Raw genomic sequence first — 27,064 nt, 5'->3', positions numbered from 1 at the left:
CCGGCCGCCCACTGGGACGCCCCATGCGGCCGGCGCTGCGGGCTCCGGCGTCCTTGCCTGCCGCATTGGCTAAGGCTGCTCTGCGTCCCTCGCTGCCAGCCCTCTCCCTGCTCCGGCAGGCTTTTGGGGGCCGTGCCCACTTTTTGATGTGTTAGCACACAGCCTGGAGCAACGTGCTCTCGGGGTCTGGAGCGACTGCAGCCGGTGTTTGGAGCGGGGGCATTTCTGCTGCCTTTGGTTCCTTGGGTTGCACCTAACCCCATTGGCACAGCCCAGTTCTCTCTCGGCCAAGGCTGACGCACAGCCTCTGCCCGGTCGGGACGCTGAGCGTGGCGGGGCCCCGCTGCGCGGGGGGGCAGAGCTGTCTGGGGGGGCTGGGGGCGCAGCCAAGGGCTGGGGAGATGCTGGGGTCTGGCGCTGCCGGAGGGCTCTGCGCCCGTCTCCCGTGCCGGGGGGCCGTGGCTGTGGCCGGCCCCGCCATTCCACTCTCCCCTCTCCCTTCCAGGTGACGGGGTGCGTGTCTCCGGGGAGCACTGATCTGTGTTCGTGCTTATCCGAGGCGGTGGCGAGCCTGCACCAAGTGGCTTGGCTTGACCCCGGGCGCTGGAGGGGGGGCGAGGCGGGTGCTGGGCTGTTGGGGAGCCCCTGCCCGGGCAGGAGGGGACCTGGTGGGCAGCAGCATCAGCTCTGCCAGCCACAAGGTGCCCGTCCCCTTGTCCCCTCCCCAGATCCCCCAGGAACTGGAAGTAAGGGTAGAGCAAAAGGAGAACGGACGGGTGCTTGGAAGTCGGTGCCCACCTCCCGCCCGGCTCTGCCCACCCGGCTTCCCTCCTTCCCAGGCTTTGCCCCTGGCTTGCTCCCTCGCGCCGTCCCTCTCCCAGCCCCGCGCGGGGACGGCGGTGCACGGTGCTCCGTGGAGCTGTATTTTCAGAGACTGCGGGGGATGTCGTGTGTGTAAAATTAGCACTGCCTTGTTAGTCCTTTTCAGGCTAATTCGGAGTGAAATGCTTTAGCAGCGGTGGGCTGATTCTATCAGGAGAACAAGAACTAATTAAATTCACTCTGACCATCAAGCAGTAAATTATTTATACCCAGACAGATGCAATCTAATCTGTAGCTTCCAGCCCCACTGAACTCGCATCCTCCTTGCTTCGGGGTGAGGAGCAGATTAAATGTGCAGAGGGGCAAAGGGGGGCAGCAGGAGGGCTGGGGGGGCAGAGCGAGGGCAGCCAGCGGAAGCAAATCCGATCTCCCCTCCAGCACCGGTGCTGCGGCGGGACCCCTCTGCCGGCAAAGGCGGCCCTGGCCCCACGGGGGGAGCTGCGGGGCGGGGGGCTGCGCCCCGGGGGGAGCAGCTGGGAGAAGAGTCGGGGCGTCCCCCAACTGCTGCCCCTTTGCATCCATCTCGGGGAGCTGGCGTCGGAGCCCTGCCGGCGGCCGGGGAGGTGGCAGGGCGGGTGCCGCCCTTTGTCGGCACTGGCAGGGAGTGCGGGAGTCCTTCTCCTCCTCCTCCTCCTCCTGGGGAAGAAGGCTGAGCACCGTGTGGAGGTGAGGGCAGGTTCCTGCCGCCGTGTCTGGGTCCCCGCGCGGGTCCCCACGCTGCCCTGCGGTCTCCATCGCACCCTCCCCGCATCTTCCCCGGGCCCAGCGGCCGCAGGCAGGGCGGGCAGCTCAGCTCGGGCAGATACGAATTGTTATCATCTCCTTAAGGAATTTTTTTTTTTGGTTATCTGACCCCGGTGTCTGATTAGATCATTCTTGCGTCTCAGTGGTAACAGGAGCTTTGACTGCTTAAAAGCTGCAGTTCACTCTAATTACTATTGAGCCGAGATCCCTCTCCTTCTCTTGAATCGAAAGGAAAGAGTGAAAAATCATTTGCTGATCCTTCAGGGGGTTGTAAAGGATTCCAGCAACCTGGGAAACTGCTCCGGTTGGGGCTGGGTAAAACCGTGTTAAAAATTATCTGGCCATTATTTATATTGGAGGTTCACAAGGAACTAATTGCAGAGCAGCCAGGACTGCGTTGTGGGGCTGGTCCCTGCCCTCTTGGGGAAGGAGATCTCCATCCCCTCCCTGGGTGGGCTGGTCGGGAGGGCTGGTTTAACTGGTGAGAGCTCTGCCCGCTTGTGCCGGGGCACGGGCACCCGGTTCTGCGCCGGGGGCAGAGCAGCCAGGACGTGACTGGGGCGCAGTCGGGTCATGAGCGGGATTAGCAGGGCTGGGTTTGTGGGGTTTCCAGCCACAGCTCCCCGTCGGGCAGGGGAGCAGCCCGGCAGCGTGCGGCCGGGAGCAGCGTTCGTCCCCCCGGGAGCTGCCCCGCTGCTCCCGCAGCCAAGGGGCCGAGAGGGGGACGGCTCCTCTGGAGACGATTTTGGGCTCTCGCTGCATTTATTAAGGCGTCTCAGGATAAATCAGCTGTTAACCAGCCTGTGCCTCTATGGGCCGAGTTCCTCCGGTCTCCAGTGCGGAGGGCTGGAGCAGAGCTTTCCTCAGGGCTGCCCCGTAATTCTTCCCGATGACAGGCGGCGCGGGTGGGCTCCGGGGCTCGCGCCTTCTTTGCCTGCAGCGCTCCGTAGCTTTGAACTGATCCTTTCCACACCAAATTTATTTTTCCATAATACTCAAGGTAAAGGCGCAGACAAAAGGCTCCCACAGCACTGCGCGTCGCAAAGCCCCGTCGGCGGGCGCGAGCGGCACGGGGCGAGCCGGCAGCGTGCTCCTCTCCTCTCCTCTCCGCTCCAGCTGCGCTGCGTGTTGGGACGGTTGAGCCCAAATGGTGTTTGCGTTTGCACCGGTGATTAATCTCTGTAGCAGGGGAGGGAACTCCTATTATGAATCAGGCTCATAACTCTCGGCACACATATTTCCAAAGCCCTGTTGAACTATTAATCCTCCCGGCTCCCTGGAGTAGGGAGGATGGAGGGGGAAATGTCACCTTGTGGCAGGAGAGCTGTGATACGCAGCCAAGCCAGCCAGCTCTGTCTTGGAGATGGCTCCTGGTCTCCAGATCACTCCGATGCACCACGTGGCCTCACAATTGATTTAAAAAGGGGAAGAAAAAAAAAAAAAGGCAACTGCTTAGCTCTGGTTTTGCTGCTGCTGAGAGGACAGATTTGCCTGCTGGCAGCTATCTGCCATTAAATGGATGAGCTATTCAAGTGTGGGTTATGGATTTAGGATCAGCCTGACTGTGCTGGAGAAGACACACGATGCTGAGCCCAGATGGATGTGTGGTCTGGGATGGGGGCCCGGGGGGAGCTGACACGCTCTTTTCAGTAGTGGCAGAAGGTGGGACGGAGGAGCCTTCACCAGGAGCAGATAACCTTGCAAAGGGCAAGAAGCTCCTCCAAACTCCTCCATTCGCACGCGCGGGCGGCTTGGCCGGGTCCCCTCCTGGCTGCGTGCGAGGGAGATTCACCGGGGCGCGGGGGGACGCGCGCTGCTGCCTCCACGAGCGGAAAGGCTGAAAGCGGAGCAGGAAAAGCGAGCCCGGGTTTCGGCTCACAGCCGAATTGGATAACAGGAGGTTGATTAAACAGGCTGCGCTCGGAGGAAGGGATTGGCAATTTCCCTCCGGGTTTGGTGAAGTTGGCTGGAAGGCACCACGGGCTGCGCGCGCAGCAGCGCTGGAGGAGAGGGGCTTGGACGTGCTGGGCGATGGGGCTGGGGCTGCTTCATCCTCGCCACCCGCCGTGCCATAGCCACGCAGCGCTGCCTGCAAACCCGCCGTGGGGCCCAGCGGGCGAGCTCCCGGTGAGCTCCCGGCTCCCTCAGTGCCTCTTCCCCGTGGCAAGCGTGTTGCACCCCCGCGGTCCGTCAGCAGGGCAGTGCTGGCGGCCGGGCGTGGGAGCAGCTTGCGGGGATGGGCAGCCAGTGCCACTGCTGTCCTTCTCCCCGCTGGGCGACACTGGGAGAGGAGCCTTGCTTGAGCTGAATGTTTCAGAGTCTGGGAGCAACTTCCAGGCTGCAAATATCCCTTCCCAGCCCCAAAGCTGCCACAAAAATCCTCGCTGCTCCGGTGGGCAGCCAGCGCGCGTGGCCCTGGCACCCACGGGGATGGTGTGGCAGCGAGGGAGTGAGCGGGACCTGCTCCTGCCCCGCTGGCAGCCAGCAGGGAGAGGGACCTGGTGTTTTGTTTTTGGCTCACGGGGATCACTTGTACATTGATCAGCCAGAAAATGAAGCGGTAGGAACGCGTCTCCCCGGTGTTGCTCCAAGTGGGGCGGGATGCCACGTGCTCGCAGCCCGGGGATGCGCCCGCGGTCCCAGTGCCACCGTCTCCCATCTCCCCAGCCCGCGAGCGCTCCCGGAGCTGCCGGGTGTGGGCAGCGGGTGGAGTCCGGCCCAGCAATGCCAGCGTGGTTCAAGAAATGCGAGCATTAAAATTTTTTTTATTATTTTTATTTTCCATTTTTGACATTGTTCCTCAACCCCTCTATCGCGCTCCTTGTTAAGCTGTTAAATCACTCCATTTATTTAGTACGAGCATTGCTGAGAGCTCATTTTTATCTTGGTGAAAACCAGACTTGCTCATGGGCACATAATGAAATTGTATAAATATACCCTTAGCTGGGAATCTAATTTATTTTTCCTGTTCATTATGGGGTAGAAGGCCATTATGAGATGTATAACTTTTTTTTTCCCAGTGCTGGAATTGAAAGGCTGGTGCGGGTTCTTTTTATACTGATGATTTCGTCCTGATTCAATTTAAAGCTGGTTAGAGCTCAAATACTGTAGCATAATTGACAAAGATCAGTGTGGGTTGTAATGCTAATGTCTTGTCTGCGGCTCCGGCAGCAGCGCTGGGCGAGGGCAGGTTGGAAACGGTGTCCAGCGGAGTCGTGGCGTGCCCGGGACGGGCGCGAGGAGCGGGGCCGAGCCGCCTAGGAGCGGCACATCCACGGGCATCGTGTCTGAGCCATGGGAGCGCGGAGCCCGGCTCGCCCCGTGCCCCGGGGAGCGGCGGTGGCCCGGCCCTGGGGTCAGCAGGACGTGAGTCTGTCCATTTGTCCATCAGCGGGATTGATTTTTGACTGTATTGATATTGCTATAAAGTCATGTTTATAGAGCTATAATTAAGCGGGGCCATTTAGCAGGCAGTGTTAAGTGCTAAGCAGATTTACGGCACGGTTCAGCCTTCTGCGGTGTTATATTTCACCATGAAGCACACCAGGTTTTTATGTGTTCTGCGATTGTGTTCGTTTGACAGTGATTAGTATAACGGGGGTTTCCGGGGTCGTGTTGCCAAGCTAAGGAAACAGCAATTATGGTCCCACTGCAGTATCAACTTAATTGCATCCATTTGCAAGCGACGTGAGCCCGGGTGCACGGGAGCAGCCGGTGGGGCGAGCCCTGGCCAGAGCCTTTGCCGCCCTGCGCGCGCCGGCCCCGTCCTGCCCCTGGCCGGGGGATGACGCTCGCTGCTCCGCTGGCTGCGGCTCTGCGGATCCGTCAGTGAGCGGGAGGAAGGGCATCTCCCGTGCAGGCGCGTGGTGTTGCCGCCCAGCGCTGGCGCTCCAGGAGCAGTCACGGTGGGCTCCTGTACGCGCTCGGCTGGAGCGAAGTCACCGCTGCCAGGGTGTCGGTGGGTTCGGGGTTCCTGGCACCGACCGGGGGGATGGCGTGGGAGAGCCTGCGGGAACGGGCTCTTCCTCGGGGCCGGCGGCAGCAGCAGCAGCAGCCCCAGGGGCTGGCGGTGCTTCGCTGGCATCGCCTGGGGCCGGGTTGTCTCCCCGCGGCTGCGTTTCACCCTCGCTCGCTTCCGTCGCGTGGCCTGAGCTTGCTGCTGGCGAGCAGCGGTGGGGGCACGAGGCTGGACGGTCGCACGTCTTTCCCCCGTGGGTGGGAGCTGCGTGGCCGGGGGACGGGCAGGCCAAGCGCTGCAGGCAGAGCGGGAGCGGGGAGCGAACAGATCAGAGGGTGAAAGTGCCACCGGTGAATTTGCAGCGGTGCAATTAGAGCTAACCTTGGCGTGCACTTGTCAGCCTTTCCTTTGAACTCTCTCCCCCAACGGCTTTCCTGAGATCTGGAGATTTACTGGCTCAGCCGTTCGCCATCCTGATAAGTTGCGGTGAGGTTTTGCAGAGCGGTTAATAGAAACCCAGTGAAGGCTGTGAAAGAGCCTTTCCTGAGCATCGGGAATTTCCGTGCCCTTCTGTGGGCAGGTCCCGTCCTTTCCCAGCGCGTGGGAAGCACCCGGCGATGCTGGGGAGCGCGGCGGGCAGGAGCCCTGCTGTACCCCCCCGCAGGCAGGGCCCGCGGGCAGCGGGGCTGGCCGTCCTGCCGGGGGGGCTTAGCACCCTGCCTGCCCAGGGGGGCTGGAGGGAAGCAGCTCTGCCGGAGCCGGGCGGGCTGGGGGTGCACGTCCTGCTGCGCGTCCTGCTGCGGGCCACCGGTCCCTCGCCTGCTGACCTAGAAGCAGTGGAGCATTGCGCCAGGCTCATGGATGCTCTGCCATGAGTGCAGCGATCCCGTCTCTCTTCACAAGTGGAGATGGGGTTGGGAAAGGGCAGTCTTCCTTGCTTTTGCCCTTGCTATGCGCACTTTCCCAATTCGCTGCAGGAATCAGATGGGCTTTTGCCGACTAAGAGGTGTTAAACGGCTCTAAATACTCTTCACGCTGCAATATCTCCACCACAGCATTTAATTGAGTGCCACAGAAATGCCTATAAATAAATGTAATATGCCTGTGCCAGTACCCTCCTACAGCATCTTGGAGCTTGCAAGAAAGTCGACAAGTGGCTCGTACTCAGGCTGCAGCTCCTGCCCTCCCCTCCCCACTCCTGCCCTTTTCTTTTTTCCCTTTTTCCCCCATCTGCGAGCGAGCGGGTCCAGCCCTGTGTCGTGCTCCCCTGCGCTGGCCGGCCCTGCCTGCCCCTCTGCGAGGCCGTGGCTCTTTGCCCTGCCTGCGGGTGAGCTGTCGCTGCCGCCCCGGGTGCGGCATCGGCCCCGTCCCTCTGACGCCCAGCGCAGCGCCACGTGCAGCCGCGTGTCCCCAGGCCCGGTGAGCCCAGGAGCCTGGGGACGTCGAGCCCGTCTGCGGCGATGCTGTCCCACTGGGATGCAGGCGGGGGAGCGGGGGCGGGGGTCTGGAGCAGCAGCCCAGTCCGGGCTGCAGTGCCCATTGGGACGGGGCTAGGAAGCTCCTTGCAGGCGTCCCCGCTGCTCCCGTCGTCCCTGGGGCCACGTCCCCAGGCGCTGGGCCCGGCAGGTGCTTGGGCTGGGTGTTGCACCCGTCTGCACCCTGGAGTCAGCCAGCAACAGCAGGGAACAAACGCAAGTGTAGGAAATCAGAGAGCAGAGGGAAGGGTATGGAGCATTTCACGGCTGTTTATGCTGTTCCTGCATCTGTATTTGTGTCCAGATTCCTTTGTGACTGGAGATTCGTATACACCAAAATAGACGGCTTTCCCACCAGACTGCCTTAAATCTCTGGCATATCGGACTTTGAGTCCAAGCAGACAAAATGTCTGTGTTGTGCTTTATCTGTTGCAAAAGGTGCTTTTTGGTTGCTGGCGTGCGGAGCTGCCTCCTGAGCAGCGCTGCTGAATTCCTTCCATGTTCCCTTCCCAGAGCCTTTATTAGAGAGAATAAACAACGAGCCTAAGGAAAGGGAGGAGTGGGCAGCCGGGGGGTCCTTGGCGTGCCATGCAGCCCGGCACAGCTGCCGTGGGAAGCGCTGGGTGCCCGGGGCGCTGGTGCCGCAGGGTGGCCCTGCCACGCGGTCCCCTCCCTGGCTGTGGCCGCGGGCAGGGGACGGAGCCGGCTGCGTGCACGGGGCTGTCCCCGCTGGCACCCCTGGCCGGGCTGCGCCACGTGCCCGGGCGGGCGCTGGGGAGGCTGCGGGGTCCGTGGGGTCCCCGGGACCCCCCGGTGCTGGGCGGCCGGCTGGACCCCTCTCATCGCAAGGGAGCCTTGGGGCCTCGCTTAGGATCTTCAGCCAACTGAGATCCCTAAATAGGATCCTCAGACTCATCATTTGACTGCCTCTTCAGTGCTGATGAGCCACTCTGATGTTACTATTTAAAATCCTAATTGCTTTAATCAGCTCGCCTTTAGCCGCAGCTCAGCCAGCGGAGTCCAGGGGCTGAGAGCTCTCCTGCTCCCCTTCCGCCCGCAGAACCCCGCGCTCTCCAGGCACAGCTGCAGCCCGGGCACCACGCGGGGACCCAGCATCCCCCGGTCGCGGCACCCCGCGGCTCTGCACCGGCACGTGCCGGCGGTGGGGCTCGGCCGCAGGGGTGATGGGCTGGTGGGATGGCTGCGGGATGGCTGTGGAGCTGAGCGCGGGCCTCCTGGGGAAGGGGAGGACAAGGACTTTAACAAATGAGGAGACAAGGAGCTGCTGTGACCACGGGCTGAAGGATGCCAATGCTTTAATGAGCTGGGAATGCCCCGGGTCATCTCCTGCAGCTCCCTGCGCTCACCTTTACCGCCATTAATTCCCTTCCACGGTCAGAATCACTGCTCCTGTCCGGCGGGACCAAGGACACCCCCTGGTCCTGCTCCCTGTCCCACGCCGCGTGCAGCCAGTCCCTGGGAAAAGCGGGACGCCTCTGCCCGCAGCTGCAGCTTTGCACTTGCAGCTTCTCTGGTGGCGGCGGTGCGGGGGCCGAGGTGGCAGCTGCACCCATCCCTGTCCCCGGGTTTGGTGCCCTCCAGCCCCCTCCTCATCGAGCGCAGCCTCGGGGCGTTTCTCCGTCCTCGGCCGGCTGCGGGGACACCGGGGCAGAGCTCTCCCGGGGCCGCGCTCGCAGCCAGGCTCGCTGGGATGGATGGGAGAGTGCCGGATTAAAATAGCACGGCGCTTCCCCAGCTAGGGAGCCTTGCGGCAGGAGCCGCACGGTGGAAAGACACCCACACGGCTGCGCCGAGGAGGAGGAGGGTGCCGGCACATCAGTGCCTGACACCGGCTGCACTGGGCAGGGGCAGAGGGGCAGGAGATGGGAAGACCCAAATCTGCGGGCGCAGTGCTACCGCCAAGGGACCCCCTGCCCGCCTTCATTGCCCCTCTCCGGTTCTCCCTGGAGGTGTGCAGGCGCAGGGTGATCCCCAGGGCTGGTTCCCTTCCTCAGCTCGAGGCTTTGTGGCTGCTAAAAGCCGGGCTGGGCCAGAGGGATGCGTTTGCCTCTTGCCAGGAGGGTCTTGGCAGAAGAGGGATGGCGGGGACCAGGGTGCTCAGCACTGGCAGGGGCCGGCAGCCTGCAGGCAGGCTGGGAGGAAATGAGCAGGAAGCTGCCTGCTGCGGCCGGCGATGCCGACTTCCCCGCCGGGGCTGACGAGCTCTCTGCTGCGGCTCCTCCTCTCTTGCCAAGCCTGGCAGCATGGAAGGCATTTGCCAGGGGACGGTGCCGGCACCCCAGGCGCGAGGGCCAGCTCTCAGGGACAGGCTGCCCCTCGCCTTCTGTCGTGCCATAACTTGGCTTCTCCGTGTCCCCCTGCAGCCCCTCTGCCAGCGCCGAGCAAGCCCCGGTCCTCGTCCCACCAGGCTCGGGGGTGCGTGGCTGCTCCAGCCTCTGGACGTGTCCCTGTGGGGCACCGGTGGCCATGGGGAGCCGGCCCCCACCTCCCCTCCATGCTGGGTTTGGCGGCAGAGCGGTGTCCCCTGGCCCTGGGAGCAGCCGTCCCTCGGGCCTCGGTGCCTCCCTCGCCCGTGGCGCGGCAGCCTGCTCGCCGCTGGGGTGCCCGGTGATGAGCGGTGCAGGGGCTGGATGGGCAACACGCGGCAGCGGCCCTGGGGCTGCGTTGTCCCAGAGTATTCCCGGATGAGCAGAAAACCTCATACAGTGGATTGCACAACTCGCAGCAGACTTCCCGGGGAGCGAGGACATCTCCGCATTTATTCAAGGACATCCCTCCTCAATTAAATCCCGGCATGGGCTAAACAAATGGGCTGCTGAGATCAAAGGGGGCTTTTTTCCACTTTTTTTTTCCGAATCATTGAAAAGATGCATTGGAGGGAGAGTGGCGTGTTTGGCTTCCATTCCCCTGCTGGGGAGGAGAAACTTCCATTAAATCTGCATGAAGGCGTTTGCCTGCGTTAATACAGAAGTGGAGAGTTTGTAATTGTTGGTTCAGGGGTGATGGTCCCAGGAGGCCGCAGCAGCTGTGGGCGAGCCCATCGGTGTGGGATTGCCCATCGGTGTGGGATTGCCCGTCGGCGTGGGATTGCCCGTTGGCGTGGGATTGCCCGTTGGTGTGGGATTGCCCGTCGGCGTGGGATTGCCCGTCAGTGCGGGATTGCCCGTTGGCGTGGGATTGCCCGTCGGCGTGGGATTGCCCGTCAGTGCGGGATTGCCCGTTGGCGTGGGATTGCCCGTCGGCGTGGGATTGCCTGTCGTGCACCCAGAGATGAGCGGCTGATTGCCGCTTCACCGCAGCCTCAGCCCCGAGGTGCGGCACCCGCTGGCACCGCGCTGGGGCCCCTCAGAGCGATGCCCGGTCGCCTCCCAGGCGGCTCCGGCCCCAGGACGGCTCCTGCGGGCTCGGGGTCAGCCCTGACCCCCTCACCGGGGGGGTCAGCCCCTGCCTGGCTGCGTGCCGGGGCTGGAGCCCACGCGTCCCCCGGCTCCGCCTCGGGCTCCTTGGGGATTGACGGTGTCGTTAAAGCATCAGGCTGGCCCGGGGCTGGCCCTGCTGCGGGCCAGGATTTATGGTGGAATCTACCTCGGCGAAGGTTTTATCGCAGCCGTTAAACAGCCGAGCGTGCGCTGGGGGGCCGGCAGTGCTGGGGGCGGCTGGGCAGGGTCCGGCCTTGTTTACTGCTGGTGCGGCGAGGGTCTGCTCTCGCAATCATCGTTAATGATGGGGGTCGCTCTCCTGGGGACCCCTGGGATGGGGAGGCAGTGCCGGCATCCCCCCGAGCTAGGAGGGGGTGTGATGCGATGCTGCGGCTGCGCAGGGGCGGCCGTCCTTGTGCAGGCAGAAGGGGCCGAAGCGCTGCTTGTTCGGGCAGTGAAACCCAGGGCCGTGTCCGTGGAGGAGCAGCCAGAGCCGGCCGAGCGGGTCCGGCTCTGCCCCAGCCCTGCCCCAGCCTGCCGGGGTCTGTGAGCTGCTGGTGCTGCCTCCGGCCGGGACCCCCACGGGGGGGTGGGTGTTGGGGCTGTGCCAGGCGGGGCAGTTATCCGCTGCTGGGGCCGCTGCCGGTGTTGCCGGCACTGCGCTCTCCTCAGCATCTTCTGCTGGTGGCCGATGGCCGGACAGCCGTGCTCGGCCGGTGCTGTGCCGTTCCCTCCCACGGGCATCCTCGCACCCCAGAGCTGGCTCCTTGATATTGCTCCGGCCATCACGCAGGCTTTGGGCTCTCTCCCCCGTAGCCCCCGGCAAGTGCCAGAGCCCCCAGGAGACGGGAGGACGTGCCAAGGCAAAGAGCCTGTGCAGCACCTGCGAGCCGTGGAGGTGCAGGCTGCCGCGGCGTGCCCGTGCTGGCAGCAGGCACCGTGGGACCGTGCTCGGTGGGAGCTCCGAGCCCCAGCCCCGCGGGGCCAGCCTGTCCTGCGGTGGCAGCCCCGGCTCTGCTGTGGGGCATTAGGCTGCGTTTTCGGGGTGCGGAGCGCAGCACCGTTCAGCCGCGTGCAGCCCCGGGGTCCCGCTGTGTCCCCCGAAGCTGTCCCGGCGCAGGGGCTGGCCGCGGCCTGCACGGCCGCCCCCGGGGTCTGTGGCAGCGCAGGCCTGACCTCCTCCCGCTCCCTCTGTCACAGACCTGTCTGTTAAGCAATCGATCCCTTTGCCACCAGCCCCGTCTCCTTTTTCCTTTTAAATGGTGTCACTCTTCTATTTCCTGGCCTCTCTAATAGATTTTTATATAATCACTACAGTGCACTTTTAAAGAGCGATAGATCACGTTCATTGCTTTTCCCCGTGATTAATTTCCCATAATAGTCCTCTGTAACACCAAGGCAAAGAGAGGAGAGAGAAGAAAACCCCCACATTATCCACTTTGTGCTCAGAGTATAAATGAATTAGATTTAATTTTTGTTTAATTGTTTCCATAGCTCAGCCTCTGCTAACTTTGCAGGATAATTTATTTTGCAGTCTTGGGGAAAAGAAGGGAAGAAAGTCTCTGCAGCCGAGCGGTCTGCCTGTGGATAGTGGTTAATTACAGCTGATAGCCTTATCTGCTTGTAATTACTGGCGTCGCGTTGGGCGCGCTCCTGCTGGCGGCTCCCCTTTGCACGCCCCGGGTTGATCATGGATGAGCAGCGCGGGGTCCGAAGCCACGGGTGAGCCGGGAAGGGGCGAGCTGGGGACGCTCGTGGGATGTTCTCATGTGTCTTCACATCCAAAAAGTGGGGGGGCTCCGGCCAAGCAGCTGCTTGGCTCGGGGGGGCTGCGGCTGGGCGGCAGCGGACCCGCGGCGCAGGCTGGGCTTGGCCCTGCAGGGGAAGGGGCGCGCGTCCCGAGCGCTGGCACGGCTCTGCCCGGCGGCGGAGGCGGCTGTGACACCCCTGGGGCAGGACTCGGCGGCCGGGTGACGCCACCAGCATGGGCAGAGCCGGAGGAGGAACCAGGAGGGAGGTGAGGAGTTGGGCTGTCCCAGTGCGGGGCTGCTGTGGGGCAGGGCTGGGTGCTGGGGGGCTGCTGTGGGGCAGGGCTGGGCTCCCTTCCCGCTGCCTTGTGCTGCAAGCAGCCCCGATGGGACGGGAGGCGAGGGACTCCCTGGCCCCACGGCTCTGCAGACCTGGGGGTGGGAGCAGTCCGGTGACTTGCATCCTGGGGTGACAAGTAGCCAGGGCGAGGGGAGTTTACTCTGTCCGCTTAATTTTTTGGAATAGCTCGTTAAGGGGAACGTTTCGTGGGGAAGGTGTGAGCTCCCTGCGCTGCGGCCCCAGCGGCGAGGGCTCTCCTGGCTTGGCTGAGCCTCGAGCATCCTGCCCCGGCCGGGTCAGAGCCAGACCCCGGGGAAACGGCCCCACGACCAGCACACGTGAGAACAGGCAGGGATCTGGCAGCATCGCTTCCTGCCCACGTGCCGCTGGCTCTTGTGCCGGGGAGCTGCTCTTGGGGGGTCTCCTCTCTGCTCTGTGGGTCTGGGCTGGGTCTTTCCTCTCCGTGCACAGGGTCCTTGACTTCCTGGCAATCATGTCCTACTTGTCCCGGTGCCGGTGCCTGGGCAGGGGTCATGCTGGCAGCGGGGAGAGGAGGCTCTGGGAATCACCGCCCAGCATCCTCCCCTCCGATGGCCCCCGGCCGGTGGAGCCCCGTCCCATCCTGGTCCTGCCCTGGCGGGAGCGTGGGAAGAGCGGCGGGGACAGAGCCACCGCCTGTCCTCCTCGCCCAGCCTGCCCATTAATCACTGCCTGCGGGGGCATCGGGCCCCTGCTTAAAATGCACTGACGGTGCGGAGGTGAGAGCAGGAGCTCGAGAGAGCCTCTGCTAATCTGCTCCCTCGGAGACGGGCTACCTTCGGCCTGTTAATCAGTTGCAGTAATTACAATCCCAGCTTTACATGTGGAATGTTAATTAAAGGACGGGACGCAGGGACCTGCAGCCTGGCAGCGAGCGGTGTGCCTGGCAGTGAGGGGTCAGGCTGGGCTGGAGGCTGGGGGGGTCACCCCCGCACCCCCTGCGCCCCCGGGCTCGTCTGCTTCTCCCTGCGGCTGGGGCAAGCGCCGAGCCGCGGTGCTGCTGGGCAGGGGACCGGCTGCCCGTGCTCGCCGGCGGTTAGCACTGCCTGGCTTTGCGTTCCCTGGACGGTGGCCGCTGGGGTTTCTGCGCCGGGACTGCTGCTTGCCTCTGCAATTTCTTTGCTGATGAGGATGGCGAGATTTGGTGAGGAAACAGGATATTGCAAATGGGGGTCCACTGCCCTCCCTGCTGCCTGCCCTGGCTCTGTCCTCCCCGTAGCCCCCCCCGGTGCTGCCGAGCCTCCCCCTCTTCGGGCTGAGCACTCCGCATCCCTCTGTCTCTGTCCTGTGCTCCACTCTCCGACCGTCACCGTGGCCTTCTGCCGGGCTCGCTCCGGGACATCAGTCCCTGCACTGGGGGGCCCAAAGCTGGACACGGGATCCAGACGTGGCCTCGCGGGGGCGATGGCAGGGCCGGCTGGGGGGGACACGCTGCTGGCTCATCCTCTGCCCCCGGCAGCGCGCTCCTGCCCGGCCACTCCAGCTCTGCTCTGGGGGTAGGGCTCGGCGCTTTTTGTGCTGAACCTCATGAAGTCCCCCTGAGCAGCAGCTCCGCTCCCCGCAAAACCTGGCCTTGTTGCTGGGGAGGAGATCCGCGCTCTCCGTCCCACGCTGGAACCCTGCGCTGCTCTTGCTGGTAGCTTTGGCCCTCGGCAGGGCGCTCACGCCCGTGCTGAGAGCTGGCAGATGCCGGCGTGTGCACAGCTGAAGCCCAGGGTGCTGCCCGTCCCCCGGGCAGGCAGAGCCTTGGTCCCCTGCCCGGTCCCTGCCTCTGCAGAGCCCTGTGCCGCGACGCTTTGAGAAGCATCCGTCTGATGGACGCCGAGCTGCAGTTGTCCCTTCCCCGTCCCCGAGGAATACGTGGCATGCCGTTGGCCTGCGGCCCCTCCGGCTCTGCTGCGTCGGTGCCCTTGGCTGCGCTCGCCTGTCCTGGGGGGGCCGGGGAGCCCTGCGGGGCCGGGGCTTCGGGGGGGATTACATGAGTCCCCGGGGTGGCTGAGAGCCCGGGCGCGAGGCGAGAGCAGATGAGCCCGGCGGTGGCGGATGCTCCTCGCTCATCCCTGCAGCGCGCCCGGGCCTCATGAGGTGCGAGCGTTTTGCGGAGGAGGACGGGGGGAGCCTTGCTGGCAGCCGGCGGAGGTGGGGATCGGCCCCTGCCGCGGCCGGGGGAGTCGTTAAAACCCCGGTCAGCAGCAGCCGGGAAGCGGCACTGAGCAATCTGCCGGGGCGTTAGTGCCCTGGATTATTGCTGCGAGCAGCTGAAGGAGAGCAGAGAAGAGGCGTGAGCTGAGAGGAATGACAAAGAGGGGAAGGAGAGGAAGAAGCCCTGGAGGAGGAGGAGGAGGCGGGGAGGGGGAGAGGCTGGATCAGTGCCGCAGGCAGCACGGGGTGCTCCAGCAGCGATGCTTTGCTGTCCCGGCGTCTGCCTGGTCCCCGCTTCCCGAGCGGGGTGCGGTGTCCCAGTGTGTGTCCCCTTGGCCCCAGGTGCCCCGTCCCATGGCAGCCCCCTCCCCTCGGTCTCTGGGGCTGTTGGGCTCCTTTCTTGTGTCGCTTTTGTTTTTCCCACGGAGAGGTGGAGTTGCCGGGTCACTCGGATCTCTCGCTGTCGCTTTCCCATGGGGTCTTAACCAGGTTCACTAAAGCTCTTCTGTCTCTTCCTCCACGCTGGTCATAAATCTGGGGCTTGTCTCGCCGGGCTCTGGGCTGTTGCCAGTCTTCAGATGATCTGGCTTCTCAAAATGAGGAATGCTTCTCCTGGCATTTCTAACTCCCTCCCATCACCGGCGGTGTTGGAAAGGGCAGGGGGGAGGACACGTGTGCTGCGGCAGCCGGCTCCAAAGGCAGCGCCGGGAGCCGCACGCCTGTGTGGCGGCCGGGAGGGCTGGCAAGGTGCGGAGCTCTGCGCGGCACCGGCGCTCGGGCGAGTCCTGGGGGTGCCGTCGTCCCGCCTGCCCGTCCCGGAGCCTTCATCGCCGAGGAGCCTCGGCAGCATGAACGCCGCGCCAAGGTAAGGAAAAAGAGGCTGGCGCTTCCCAGAGCAGAGTGCTGTGCCGGGACGGGCTGGCCTTCCACCGCCATGGCAGAGGTGGGCACTGGAGCCGGTGACGTGCCTGTGTTTCGCTGGTGCAGCCGACTCGCGCTGCGTTGGGGCCGCAGCTGGCAGGCGAACCCGGAAAGCTGCTGTAGCTTTTGGAGGAGCAGCGCTGGTGGTCGGCATTGCTCCAGGAGGAGCTGCATTGTGTATTCGCTCTCCAGGTTTGGGATCAAGGACGGTCCCTCGGGACCTTGCTGGCCTGGAGCAGCAGGACTGCAGCCCCATCCCAGGCTGCCGTGGGTGTGGGACGGAGCGTGAGCACGGTCAGAGCCGCCAGCGTGCCGGGGCTGAGGGCAGCGGCCTTCCCGTGGGGCAGCTGGGGGTCAGGAGTCCACCTCGAGCCAGAATTAGGGATTCCCCCGTTCCCTGGCACCCGGCCCCATGGGGTTTCCAGCAGCTGATCATGAGGCAGCTTCTCTAAAATATGGCCAGAGCGTGGCCGGTGGCGAGGGACAGGGTTTAAGATCCTTAAGGAGAGGAGGAGCAGGACGGATCTGATGAACACATCCCTGGGTAGCCGAGGTGTGTGCGTGCAGGCAGGGGCAGGGCAGGGGTGCAGGCACGGCTCTGCAGACAGGCAGGCTGCTGGAATCGGGAATGATCGTGGGGACCTTGCACGGCTCGCAGGGGCTTGGCGCGGTCGGGCTGGAGAGCGATGCCGGGCTGCATGCTAACCTGCCTCTGCTGACGCTGCGGAGGGCAACGCCGGCAGAGCTCAGGTCCTCCTGCCTCTCCCCACCGGGACAGCGGCGTGGTGCAGTCCCAGCCCTTGGTGTGGGGGCCGAGGGCTGGGGGGTCTCTGCAGGAGAGGGCGAAGCGGTGGGTTTACCGGGGGGCTGGCTCGGGTCCTTGCTGCCCTTTCGGTTTCTCACCAGCCTCAGGCGTGGTCTCTCCCTCTTTCTTCTCCTCGTCCCGCCGGGCGGGCGGTGTCGTGGGCAACGAAGCTGGCTGATGCTGCCCACAGCTCTCCTGGGGCGACGTCTGCCCAGAGCCCGGCAGAGGCAAGACAGGTCTCCTCTGTCTTGTATCTTGGATCCTCTGTGCAGTGGCATTTTGGCCCTGCGGTACCTTCTACCCTCTGCCAGGGGCCCTGGCCCCGGTGCGGTAGACTGGGTCTCCTTGTGTGGCTTTGGGCACCACGTGTCTCCACTCGCCACGTGCTGCGGAGCCCTGGGGCAGCCCCTGCTCCGAGCTCTGGAGGTGATGCTTCAGGCTGGGCCCCATCTCTCTGCTCTGTTTTTAGCAGGAGATCCCATGTGCGGTCTGGAGTTGCAGACCGTAAAAGGGCAGGAGCATCAAAGTTGTCTTTCCAGGGTTTCCACCTTTCTTTGCATTTGGCTTCAAATAGCTGCTCCTGATGAGCCGCCTGGTGCACCAGCGGCTTGTGGTGGAGGCCTGGAGGAGCTCATCGGGTGGACCACTGCTGTCCCGTTACGCTGTGCAGATCTGCTGATGCCTCTCCGTTTGATCCCTGCCAGCCTCATGAAACAGCCCTTTTCCTCCCTCTTGGAGCTCCTCGGGTCGGCTCCGTGGTCTCTCTCCCCCGTGTTCCGCAGGTACCATTTCGCAGCCGTATTTTGGTTACACGGGAGGTGGCTCGTGGAGGTTGTAGTGCTGGTCCCAGAGCTTCTGTCAACACAGATCCCACTTCAGGATACCTTCATCCTTCTGTGCTAGAAAGTGCTGGCGTTTCTCCATGCAGCTACTTCCTCCTGGCAAAGCACCAGCTGGATCACCGGGAGAGACACACCGAGGCTTTCTCCGTGCCTCCTCCGCGTGCTCCCCGGCTGGTGGCTGGGTCCCTCTTGCGGGTGGTGGAAGACGGGAGACGGTCCCTCTGCCGTCCTCCGATGGGGCAGGCTGCTGCGCAGGTCCTGCAGACGCGCCTCCTCGGAGCCCCGAAAACCCTCCCTGTGCTGGGGATGGGGCCAGGGACCCGCGGGCAGCTACGAGGGGCACAGCCCTCACCCTGAGCACCCAGCTTTTTGTGTTCTCTGCCCTCCTACCTGCTGCCCACCCCAAGAGCTGCCCTTAGCGGCTGTTTGGGCACCGTGCTGTGGCAGCCAGCCTGGCGGGGGGTGGGAGGGTTTGGCTCCCATGGCCCATGGGGGCCAGAGCTCCGCTGAGCCCCTTTGTGTACAAACGCCTCGAAATTGCACTGGGCAATCGCCCGGCAGGACCAGGGGGCCATGGGCTGCAGGTGCCCAGCGTCCAGGAGAGCTGGGCGGCCGCCCTGCCTGCCTGGAGATGGACGGGAGAACCGAGACATCGCTCCATCCGCCTCCCACTGGAGCAGAGCCGAGTCGGGGAGCCAGCGGCCGGGCAGGCAGGACTGCGGTGCACCCAGCTCGGGGCTGCGGGGCTGCAGCACGTGGGATGGGCACCGCCGCGGTCTCCCCTCCCTGGGTGGCGCGGCCATGGCACGGCTCTCTCACCGGTGGGCTGGTGCCGTGGGGTGGCTGGCGTGGGAGCCGGTGGCACCGGCGGTGTTACGTGGCAGAGCGTGACCCTGTGTCCTGGGCAGTCCCTGTCTGCAGCATTACCAGATGTTTTCCGTGCAGTTTGAGTTTTTCCGTCTCATTCATTTTAGGGATTAATTAAAGTGTTTCTCCTCCCTCCCTCCTTCTCCCCCATTACATACAGCTGCACATGGATTTTAGGGTCGTGCTTGTTTACATCAGTTATATTTACATTAATGGGTGTTTGTTTTAGGAAAAACAGCAGAAATCCCTTAAAAACAAATGTTCTTTGTGTCTCACAACCGGCACTGCTGCCCATTGGGGTGGAGGCTCTCGAGGCGGGTGCCCTGGGCAGCCCCTGCCCAGCTGCCCCTTATCCACCGCGGTGGGCACGGAGAGCTCTGGCGTGGGCGCGGGTGGCTTCCAGCATCCATTGGGTACCGTCTGCGAGGCGTCCTCCGACGCGCGTGGGGAGCAGCACCCTGAGATGGCGGGCGGGTTTTGTGGGTTTTGACCCCTCGCTCCCGCGCCCCGGCAGCGGCAGGAGCGGCCGCCGAGCACCTGGGTCGGCCACGCATTGGCTGGGGACAAACCCCCGTCCCAGAGCGGGGCTGCTGCTAAACCCTGCCTCTGCCGGGGCGGGCAGCAGGTTTGTGCTCCTTCATCAGGAGGTTGGATGGGGGAGAGCATTTAAGAAGAAGAAAGAGAAAGGGGAGGGAGGAAGTATAATTATTTTTTCAAATGGCTCTCAGCTGCTGGATGCCTTTAAAGTTCCCTTTGTGTTCCTGCGGGTCAGGCTGGGCAGAGCCTGGCCCGGAGCGGCGCGGTGCCGGCCGCCTTTGTCGGCGTGTCTGTGGTCTCGGTTATTAGCTGGGATACGGAGACCCAGAACCTCAGATCTTCTGTGCGGCTGGTGGGAGAAATAAGCAGAGCTGCCTTATCACGCTCATTTAACTGGTTAATACATCTTCAGAGCAAATAATGCAGTCTGTGGGTGAATTGCTTAACCAACCTCATTACTATTGTGCATTTAGCAGCTTGGAGGAAGATAATACCTTTCAGGTTTGACCCAATTTTAGTTTTTGTTGTCATAACCATGGAAAATCGACCTTCAGAGACCCTCAGCAGTGAGCCTGAATAGGAAGTGATTTACAGCAAAAGTGCTGTGCAGAATACTTAATGCACTTGTGCAGAAAAACAGACTGCAACCGTCGTCTTGGCATCCCTGTCCCCCCCCAGCAGGTGCTGCCCGCGCTCGTGCCCGCCCTGGCTCCCGGGCACGTGCTGCCCGTGCTGCCCGAGCCTGGCCCGTGCGGGACAGGGTCCGCCGCGGCTCGGTGGCACCGCTGCTCTGCCTCACCTGCACTGTGCCGTGCGTCCCTCCCTGCGGGTGCCACGGGTGCTCCTCCGGTGAGCTGGACCAGGGCTGGCGTGGGCACCCGCTTCCCTGGGTGCGGGCGAGCTCCTGGCCGTCGCTGCCGGTGCCAGGGTTGCTCGTCGTGGCGGTGCGGGACATTGGGGGCTGTCACCGCTGCCCGTGCCAGAGGGCCGGGGTGCATCTGCAAAGCAGTTCTCGGGCTCGGTGGGAGCCGTGCCCCAGCCCCTGGGGTTCCCAGGGCTGCCCCGGGGGAGCAGGCGCCTGCAGCCCTGCCTGGGCCCCCGCTCCGACGGCTGGAGGTGGGTGGTGAAGCATCCCGGCTGCTCACAGCCACCGCGCTGCCTTGGAGCATCAGGGGACGAATAAAAAGGTAGAGGGTGATGGTCCTAACTGCAAAATTGAAAACAAAATTGCAGGAGGACTGTAGAGCTGTGAAGCTTGGGGGGGGTCGTGCCCCACAGGCTGCCTTCCTGGCTGGCGAGGGGGGCCGGGGGCTGCTGAGAGATCCCCTCCATCCGCCGACCCAGGCTGATGGCTCCTGCGACGCTTCCCAGGACTGTTTTCTCCATCTTTTTGTTCAAGATGGTTTCTCCTTCCGCTCCCATCTTTCACTTCTTTCCTGGCTCTTTTATCTAATAGCAATGCACCTTTACTACAGCGAGGCTCTTTACTAAGGCTGTGATAACTCCCTGTTCTCTGGAGCTGGGCTAGGAAAATGCAAATGCTACGAGCAGGATGCATCCTGCTCCCCGCGCGCCTCGAGTTGCCTCCCCGCTTCGCTCCTAATGAGCACTTTCCTTCCGGCTTGCTCAGCCCGTGCCTGCTCGCAGCCTGTTCAGGGCTTCTCGAGTGCTGCGGTGCACCCCGTGAGCAGCGTGCGCCCCGTGAGCAGCGTGCGCCCTGCGTGCACCTCTTCGCGCGTGTGCCCTCAGCCTGGCCGCTCGAGCCTGCCGGAGCCCAGCCGTGGCACGCTGCCGGACGGCCTGGCCTTGGCTGGGCTTCCCTCTCCCCGCCATCGCTTGCAGGTGCTCGGAGCCACCAGCCTGGTGCTTTTCTGCAAGTGCCCTTCGTCCGCCCGGTTTGCGCCGTGGGAGGCGGCGACAGCCCCGATGCCGCGCCGGCAGCGTTCCCCCGGGTGAGATGTCACCCGCGCCTGGCGGGGGTGGTTCCCATCCCTTTGGTTTTGTCTGTGGCAGGCAGAGACTTTCCCAGCTCCGGCAGCGGGGGTGCGTGGGACCTTCCTCTCGCTCAGATGGGGAGGAGGGTGGCAGGGAGGTGACAAGCCTTCCTCCCCTTTCCCCGAGGCAGCCGCGAGCGTGGCTCCGCCACCCGAGCCTGTCTCCGTGCTGCTGCTGCTGCTGCTGCTGCTGCTGTGCGGGGGTGGTCCCCGTGGCGCGGGATGCGGGCGACGGCGGAGCCCGGGGTGGGGGAGCGCTGGGAGCGGGTGATGCCCGTGGGGCGCCGGCTCCCCCCAACCCAGCGGTGGGCGGCCGGGCTGGCTCCGGCCCCCAGCACAGCCCCAGGGGCCCGAGGGCTCTGCCTGCTCCCACGGGGGTCTGTGGGCAGGAGCAGGGTCCTGCGGGCTGGGGGCTGCGGCCGGTGGGTCAGGGTGCTGCGGGGACGCTGCAGCAGGGACGTGCTCTTCTCCCTCCTCTCCCCAGGACTCTGCTGGAGTGGGGACACGAAGCGGGCAGCTAATATTAGATTGCTTTAATTCTGCTGTTTTGCAGCTAAAGGAGAAGCTGCTCCCTCAGTGCAAGAGTTGAAACTCTTTAGCCTTCCTCTGTGTCACCTCTATGGCCATGGATACCTCCAGGTGTGACGTAAGTGAGACTCGGGGAAAAAACATCTTCTGTTCAGCGTCAAAATCCTATTACCAAGTGCCGTGTTCTGCTGCACAGATATCAGGCTCGGCGCAGATAAGTGGGAAATAGCTCCTGATCTGGGCTGGAGCAGGAGCTGTATCTCGGGCTGCACAGGCTCCGAGTGCTGCTTCAGTGCGTCTTCTGCTGAAAGAAAATTCTGCTCTCCCCCTCCTCTGCAACCGAGGGAAAAATTGCCCGGGTATTCGCCTTCAGAGCCCCCCCGCCGTCTCCTCCAGCACTGCCCCGCCACGAGGGGTTTCTCCGTCACCCCAGTGCCACGGTGAAGTCCGACAGACCACGCTGGGCTGGGGCCGGGGCCAAGCATCCTCCTGGGAGCGTGGGGCAGCGGCAGGGGCTCAGTCTCCTGAAAATGAGCGGGCACAGCCCTGGTCCTGCACCCCCCGCAGCGGCACCGCAGCCCTCGGGCCGGCCCTGGGGTTGCAGGTGCTGCGGGCAGCTGCCCTTCTCTTTCCGTCTCCTCCCTGGGGTGCTGCTGGCTTTGATAAAACCTCTTAGCCTTCCGGGGGTTGGCTTGTAGATCTAATCGCAATGTTTTATGGTGTAGTAAAAGCCCGGTGGCTCCCGGGGGAGATGCCCCGTGGGGTTTGGCGATCCGCTTCCACACCCCTCCTGGGGCTGGACCGCTTTCCCCGGGAGCGGGGCTGGCTGCCGCCGGTCCCACGCCGCTGGTGGGGATGCGCCAGCCCCGTCCCCCCGCACGCACCTGGGTTTGCTTTTGGAAGCAGAAGGTGCTGAAAAAATACTACGGTGTTCATCTTGTCTTAGGGATGCTGTTGGGTTTTCCCTGTATTTATCATGTCCCGCACTTGCTACATGTGCATGGGGGTTTTTTTTGGTCTTGGGTAAACCCAGCAATGCGAGCGTGGAAGCTGTAGCTAAATGAGTTCGTGTTGGAGATAAGGTGCTGGGGGGGAAACCCAGGGGTGCTGCCTCCAGCGCCGCCCAGCACTGGGCTGGGATTTGAGGGGAGAGGGCTCTCGGTTGCTGAAATCCTGGGGGAACTGATTGGAGAGCGAAGCTGGGCCCAGGCAGGAGCTGCCATTTCAGGGATTTCGGGGTGAAGTTCTTTGCCCTGTGTGGTGCAGGAACTCGGAGGCGATGATCCTCATGTTCTTCCCAGCCCTCGCGCCCAGCTCCCTTGCAGGCTTCAATACGGCTTGTGCCAAAGCACCTGCTTTGGGCCGGTTCCCCAGAGGAGCCAGGCTTCCCGGCTGCCGTTCCCGGGGGTGCGGTGTGCCCGATGCTGGCTCGGGCAGCGTGGAGGTGCCGGTCCCGGCTGCCCGCGCTGTCCTCTGGCTGGCTGGCAGTGCGTGCCGGGGGCAGCCGGCGAGCGGGGTGGGGGCATCAGGGGTGAGCGGAGGGGAGATGTGTGCGTGGTTAAAAAGCCCCTCAGGAGCCGGCACAGCTGAATCCCCTCTGAACCCCCAGCTCCGCTGCGGCCCCTGGTAACACACAAATAACCCAAGGCAGAGAGAAGAGGGGCTGCGGCAGCAGCTGCCTTCGGGAGAGGACAGCAAAGGGGCTCCCGCGCCGGGGGTTAGGGGACCGGGCTGCGACAGACCGACGTTGAAGGGGACTGGGATGGAGGGGCTGGGGAGCGTGAAGTTGTGCTGAGCTGTGCTCTAGCTCTGTGTGCTAATCAGGAGCAGAGCCTAATGAGCAGGACTAATGAGGCAGAAGGGGAATTCCAGCAAGTTTGGGGAGGCTGGGGAGTTTCTGTGCTGTTCACGGTTTCTCTGGGGGTTTTCTGTGGTCTCTCCCCAAAAGCGGTGATGGGTTCCCGTTGTGGGGATGGTGTCCGCTCCCGGCAGCGTGCTTGGTGTGCCTGGGTTTCGCAGCAGAGCCCGACGGCTGCACCCCAGAGCCGGGCGAATGCAGGCGCGGGTCCCGGCGTGTCTGTGTGCTCCAGCCTGCTCCTGGGGCCGGGGGACGCGTGGCACCGGAGGCGTCCATCCCCGCTCGGCAGCCGGGCTGCTGGAGCCTGGAGAGCAGGAGACGGGTGTCACTGGTGGGGCTGCGGGAAGGGCGAGATGTGGGGCCGAGGGCACCTGCTGACCGTTGAGCCGCGGGCTGCACGCCTGCCTGCTTTCTGCGCCGATGGAGACGGCCGCGGGAGCGTGCCCGCCCGGCAGCCCTGGCCATCTCCTCCCCCGGGAGGCCGGGGAGCTGCAGGGGCAGTTTTGTGCCATGTTTAGGACCCCTCTGCCCATCTTCCTCCGCATCCTCCCCGGCCAGCATCCGAGAGCCTCACGGGCTGCCCATCAGCTGCTTACTGGCTCTCTCACCCCTTCCTCAGGGCTGCCGTGCTCCTGCACCGCTGGGAAGTGGCATCCCTGTCCGGGCACCGCGCCGCTTCGTTTAAGGGGATCCTCCTGGGATGGGTGTTTGGGGATGCTGGTGGCTTCGCGTGGCCCCGGCCAGCAGCCTCCCCTGGGGTTGCTGCAGAGCCGGCCTGGGGCTGCTGGCTCCCTTTCACTTCCCTCTTGGTTTTGGCTGATTTGAAGGCGGGAGGGTGAGCCACACCACTGCGGGCATTTTTTTTTTTCCTTTCCTCTTCTCCTTGCTTTTTAATGAGCCAACCTTGGGGGACCTTGAGAGACGCTCCTGCAGCTTTGCTGTGACTTATCTCCCGGCCTCTGCCCCCTATTCCGCCAAGGGGATAAATCTCAGCTCCCGGCGCAGAGCCAGCACGCCGAGCCCATCCCGCCGCGCGGCGCAGGCGTCATAACTCACGGCATGTGGGGGGGCTGCCTGGCGGAGGTCGCGGGGTGGACGTCGCCGCTCGGTGCCGTGATGGATGGGCTGCCTGGGGGGGGAGCAGGGAAAAAAGTCCCATTACAATGGGGGACAAGCTGTTAAATTATCTCCTGTTCAACCTGGGTCGGGGAAAACCAAACCAGAGCTGCTGAGAGTGACGTGGGATTGCGGGCTGCCTCCGAGGAGCCTTTGGGGGGGGACGGGTGGGTCGGGGGGGTGGTTTTTTCCCTTTAGAAGAAGCCTTGGCCTTTCCTTGTCTCCATCCTGTGCGCTCTGCTGAGGCCAGGGCTTGTGCTCCCTGGGGAGGCAGGACCAGCCTCAGCATCCCGCATCCGTGTGGAGACCAGGATGTGGTCCCGCTGGAGACCCCCAAGCTGGGGACCCGCCGTGCACCCCTCGCAGCCAAGCTCCGTTCCCCAGTGCCGAACACGCCTCCCCCTCTCCGGGGGGCTTTGCCGGCGGGCAGGGTCCTGCCTGCCGGGCTGCCTCTGTGCATGCCGGGCAGCGGGGCCATGCTCCAAAGCTGCTCTCCAGCTGTGAGATAATTGTGCTGTTAAAAGAGTGGGACAAGTGGCGTGCGAGTCCCTGGAAGCCGTGGCGTTCAGAGGCGCTGAGCTCTGCCGTGTCCTCCTCCGTTATTAGCAGCGATGCCTACACAGGGATGGGACTGGAGCCTCTCCCTCTCTCTTTCAGGCTGAGAAGCTGCTGCTGTGAGACCCCGACGGCTCTTCCCGACAGCTCCGAGGGGCGAATGCGAGCGTGAGCTCCCACCTGCAGCTGCAGCACGAGGTGCCTGCTCTTGGCCTCCAGGTACGTTGCTCCCACCGTGCGGCCCAGGTAGGGGGGGGCGTGGAGATGGTTTTTGGTTGAGGATGAAGCTGCGGCTTCCCACGGGCCGTGCCTGGGGCAGCAGGCTGTGATTCAGCCTGTCGTGTGCTTTGCACCAGCACTGGGAACAGATCCCGTGCCTACCCGTGGTGGCACAAGTGCCCGAGGTCCAGGCTTTTGTGAGATGACCTGGCAAAGGGGAGCGTCGCAGGGAGAAGCCGCGGCTGCTCCGGTCCTCGTGGGACGGGGGGTGGGGGGCGTCCGGTCTGGCCCCGCAGGCTGGGCTCCCCGCTGCTCTGCAGGGATCGGTCCCAGCCATCGCCCTCCCGCTCGCTGCAGGAGCAGGGAGTCCCGGAGCACGCGTGGCCTCGGTGGTCCCCCTGCACGGGCAGGGGAGCGTGCGAGCAAGACGCATGCACAGCCCCGTGCGTCGCAGCCCAGCCGGACCCGCCAAGACCCAGCTCTTGGCACCGACCGTGCCGCAGAAACCCACCGCTGCGGCTTGTGTGGTTTGCGTTTGGTCTGGTTTGAACCCGTCCCTGTCAGTTCCCGTTACACGGACTAAAAGCCTGCCTCGTGCTGACACCAGCCTGCACTGGGAGCTTGCACCAGCCTAACAAGTAGTTAAAATTTAAACCTAGCGAAGGCAGCGTGACTTTCTCCTCCAGACGAGCCATCGTCCCCGTTTCCTCCCAGCGTTGTGAGTACCCGAGGGTGCAGGCGGCTCGTGGAGGGGCTGCGGCAGCGCTGTCACGGCAGCGCTGTCACAGCCGCGCTTTCAACGTGATGGCCGGGGACGGGCGCTGCTTGGGGACGGGCCGTACGGCGCTGTCTGCCGCTGCATGCAGCTCCCGGCGCGCTGCCCCGCTGGCTGCTGCTCCTGGGGGAACCCCAGAGCCGGGACCCCCAGCTGCCGTGAGCAGAGGGGAGCGCCCGGGCGGGAGCGGGTGCCGGTGGAGCTGTGCATCGCTGGCCGGCTTGGCCAGCGCGGGGCTCCCGGCGCTGGGGAGCCGCGCATCCCCGCCTCGCGGTGCTGCTGCTGCTGCATGCCAGCTCCTCTGCTCGGCCCCCGGTGCGTGCTCGGAAATCATCAAACAGGGAGCGGGATTTTGAGAATCCTTGTCCCTCGGCTGGGGCAGGGGTCATCCTGAGTGGGGGATTAGAGAAGCCTCGCCTCTGCGAAGCGGCTGTGCAGATGGATTTCCCCAGCTGCATTAATCAGTTTGAAGGCAGCAAAGGCAGCTGAGCTCTGTGTATCACCTTGAAGCTTTTTTTTGTCTTTTAGAAAACTTTGGGTGGATGTTATTGCTCATGAAAGCGAGGGGCTGATCATGCTGGGAAGGAGCAGGCGTAGTGTGGGCTGGCACTATTATGCAAGCTTCCCACATGCCGCTCTGCCAGTGCACTCCGTTCCAGAACAACAGCACGCGCCCGCGTGCCAGCCCCGAGCCCACCCCCGGGTCTGCCAGAGCACCGCGGTCCCGCTCTGCCCACGTCGCCCTTGCTGCGGGCCCAGCCTGCGCTGCCTGCACTGCCTGCGCTGCCCGCGCCGCGGTCCTGCCTCCTGCAACCCGCTCCTGCAAACGCGCGAGCCCAGCGGGTGGGCAGGGGTGGCGCGGCAAGGGGGACGCGCAGTCCCGTCCAGCCTCTGCCGGAGGGGGAAGTGTGGGGCTGAGCCCCACAGCACTGCGGGAAGAGAGGCCGTGCAGGGCTGCCCCACAGCACCGTGATGCACCAGAGCCGGCCCGTTACGTGCGCCCTGCTCAGAGCAGGGGCACTGGGAGTTTCTCCTGGAGCCTTGGGCTGCGCTGGGGCACGTACGGGTCTTGGGGCTGGGGCTGTGCTGCTTTTCCCAGAAGTCCGGAGTCAGGTTGTTACCCTGGTGGTGACGCGTGCCGTGCCCCTGCGTGGGGAGGGAGGTGCCCGTCCGGGGGGAACGTGCCTTGTCTGGCCGGGCCGGCGCAGCCGTTGCCGCCAGGACCCTCTCTGGGTGCCTGGGGAAAGGCGGGCTCGCCCATGCTCTGGCCACCGGGCCT

General features: G+C 64.1%; 1 protein-coding gene across 6 annotated transcripts in view; it reads left to right on the top strand.

Moving 5' to 3' along the window:
- RBFOX3 (RNA binding fox-1 homolog 3) overlaps positions 1-27,064 on the top strand; it is a 193,178-nt gene that overhangs the window by 64,012 nt on the left and 102,102 nt on the right. For 5 of the 6 annotated variants that reach the window (XM_072881094.1, XM_072881099.1, XM_072881098.1 and 2 more), the window contains exon 2: positions 24,894-25,010. The exons of the other annotated variant lie outside the window; for it this stretch is intronic. The gene's annotated coding sequence lies outside the window, so the exon portion shown is untranslated. The remainder of the gene's footprint in view (positions 1-24,893; positions 25,011-27,064) is intronic. 6 annotated transcript variants of the gene reach the window in all.

Source organism: Ciconia boyciana, chromosome 16, assembly GCF_034638445.1.
Source record: "Ciconia boyciana chromosome 16, ASM3463844v1, whole genome shotgun sequence".
In the NCBI taxonomy this organism is placed as follows: Eukaryota; Metazoa; Chordata; class Aves; order Ciconiiformes; family Ciconiidae; genus Ciconia; species Ciconia boyciana.
Note: the sequence above shows the minus strand (reverse complement) of the source record. Positions and strands in the feature narration are given on the sequence as shown.